At 38.6% G+C, this 3197-nt stretch overlaps 1 pseudogene; it reads right to left on the reverse strand.

Annotated features, from left to right (window-relative positions):
• Positions 1-381: 381 nt before the first annotated feature.
• Positions 382-2883, reverse strand: LOC140854339 (putative NAC domain-containing protein 94; annotated as a pseudogene).
• Between the last annotated feature and the right edge of the window lie 314 nt (positions 2884-3197).

Raw genomic sequence — 3197 nt, forward strand, 5'->3', positions numbered from 1 at the left:
TGGTCTTTATATGTGTTAGAGAGATTTCTAGCGACGATATGGTTTGGGAGAATGCAACCACCATAGGTTGTGTCAGGAATCAAGCAGTATAAATATGTCGATTCCTTTGGACCTTTGCATCAGATGCTTGCCGGATAGTATGTACTGAAAAGTTTTACTTTCTTAGGATTTTTTTTTTTTTTCAGTTCTTTCTGCTTATTGTGCAACATTGTGGCTAGAAGGTTGTACTCGTCTCCATATCAATCATTTAGACCTGATGAAATATTTTCCAATTATGCCTTCTGGCTCATTCTCTGTAAAATAATATCAGAATATATAACCAATCTTCTCATTCTGTTAATTATTTGCAAGATGCACTTCTTATTGCTGGTACAGAGTGAAGCAACAAACTCTAAATTAAGTTTAAGCTAGTTGCAATACTAGCAAGATGAACCTCACTCTCTATATGGTTCTTGTTTTCAAGTATAACATTCGTTCGTAGGGTAACTCAACATCTCATTTGCGCACAACGAGGAAACCCATTGCAAGTTGGTTTTCCCCTCATCAGAAAGTTTAGGTAGCAAGCCCAAGGGAAAACTGATTGCATGCATGGTTTCCAAATGATCATTGGCAGCAAAGCTTGTATTTGCGATTACCTTCATGCTACCTTCTTCTTCTCCACTTCCCAAGTGCTGAACTACCTCAAGTGGTAAATCTGTTCCAACTCCATCACAATTTTTGGGCTGTCCAAAATCTATATTCAACGAGGCCTTCTCTACATCAGTAAACATTGTTGGTGAGATGTTATGAATCATGGAAGCAACTTTGAGTAATCTCTTGTTTTGCACTGATAGTTCAACAGGAGAGAACATGAAGTTAGCAGGTATTTCTTCACTCGAAATAGGAGGTAAAGAATGTCTGTAGCTGTTTTTGCTGGTTCCATAAGAGCTAGCATCAAGATGATGAGTTATGTTTCTCTGCTGCTGCTGCAACTGTAAGCCATTGTTACTACCAAACTGGTTCATGCAAGTACTGTTCTCGAAAGCGAATTGGTTGGCATCATCGATCTTAGGTAAAGAAGATGGCAAGGACTGAGGCAGTGCCTTTCGTGCCACGGAGCTGGTTTTCTTAAAGATCCTACAGATTGCCCATTGGTCCTGTTTTCAGTACCAAGAGAGGTTAATATTATGTAAACAAAATTGTTAGCCTAAAGCCGAAAAGTTTGTGTTAATTGCTTACGTTGGCAGGAATGTTCTTACTAAAAGGCCTATTGGCAGGGGATGAATCAAATAAAGATGGCAGCCTGAACTCATGCATCATCCAGTCAGTTTTGATCCCTTTGGCAGCTCGGCCCCTGTAGAAGACGAGTGATTTCTTTAGGCCTATGCACTTAGTTCCATCAGAGGAGTAGATTGGCCTATCTGTTCCTGTGGCTTTCCAAAATCCAGCACCTGTGACTCTGTTAGGCCTTGGGCTGTTCCTATATTTCCGGTCCCTTGGGCAGTAGAAGTACCATTCCTTCTCTCCAGTCATAGCTAGCTCTTCTCAGTGGATATAGCAAGAAGATGAGAGAAAAATTAGAAGCAGACATTATATTTCACTATATCAAAAAGGTTGAGATTTTTCCCCTTTGAAAGCTCATAAGGAGGTCTCAATACCAAGTAAGTAGTTAGGATGTTCCAAGTTTTTGTGATAAGTAATGTTCTTTTAATCTTGCCCTGAGCCCTAGTGTAGAAGACCATAGTAACCTAGAGCACCAAACTTTTAACTTATTTTTGTAAGGTTCTATTGCATCTTCTCACTAAAAAAGAATTCTTAAGGAACAAAGGATATGGCAGGCTGAGTATGTTATATTACTGGTTAGAAGCTATATTAAAGTTAAAAATCTTGATGACAGAAAGTTTAAATTAGTTAGATATAAAGGAAAACTTCAGTAATTTTATGAAACCAAGCAACTTGGGCAAATTATGATGTATAAACATGCATATATACTCTTCATGAAAGATAATGATGGATAATTCAGACTGCAGCACAAAGGAGTGGCTTACTTGGAAGATCCCATGGATCATATTTGTAGATATCCAGTTGCCTGATAAGCTGAATGGCAAGTGGTTTTGCTCAATCTTCCTCTTCAGATAAAACCCAACAAGCTCCTCATCCGTCGGATGAAATCGAAAACCTGGCAACATCACTTCTTCTAGCTGATCTATTTCACCATTCTCATCCATACTGCTTCCACTCTTTTTGGATCAAGCCTAGAAGACCCTAGGACAGAAAGAAAGGTGAAGCTGTGCAACTTACAGCCACTGACCTTCCTGTTCTTCCAAGAGCTCAAGCTTGATTTAATTCAACTTGACATTGAGGGTGTCCCTATGAATCTAGTCAAGATCCAACTGCGAAAATCTCGAAAACTTACAGTGGTGCAACTTGAGCTGAAAATAAACTAGCACATGAGCTATAAGCAATTGAGTCAAGTCAAGGGAGTAAAACAATACAACAAGACCTTGGGAAATCCAAAAACCATATGAAGCTTTCTTCAACTAGACGAAATGGATAATAACACCCTATCAAGAGGTTTCTTCAGACCTAAACTAGTCTTGACTAAGGCGAACTCCAAAGATTTCTTGGAATGCAGAAAAGAACAGAGCTGAATAGAACACTAAGAACATAGCTTCATGCAATACAAGACCTGTCATTGGAAACCTTAATAATAACTGAATAGCATAAGCTCTCCAGCAAATCAATTTCCTGAACTTTTTGTAATGTTACGAAAAACAATAACAATAAAAACAAGTCCAAGGAAAAAAAAGAAAATTCCCACAAGCCCATAAACCACTTAATCCATTGCCATTATCTGCTTCCTCTTGAAGGTTCCACCTCCGAATATTCGGCTTGTCTTTTAGGTTCTTGGATGAACACTTGGGTCGAGGTAGAAGCTTCAGCATTCGGGGCTTTTAAAAGAACACCAAGAAGCCCAATTCACAACATCACTTTCCCTCCTTTCTGAAACCAATTAGCTTGTCCAATTCCAAGGAAAAGGACCTCAAAGAAACTACAAAATGAGCAGCACACTAGTATTTTAAAATCCTCCGCTGTTCACACTCACCCTAATTTATTTCATGGACTTGAAACAAATTCTTTAAGCAGATCAAGACAATACCAGCTTCTAAACAAATTCATTTATAATCTTCCGTGAATTTATAAACAACCTCCAATAC

This window comes from Elaeis guineensis, chromosome 16 (assembly GCF_000442705.2).
Source record: "Elaeis guineensis isolate ETL-2024a chromosome 16, EG11, whole genome shotgun sequence".
NCBI classification, from domain to species: domain Eukaryota; kingdom Viridiplantae; phylum Streptophyta; class Magnoliopsida; order Arecales; family Arecaceae; genus Elaeis; species Elaeis guineensis.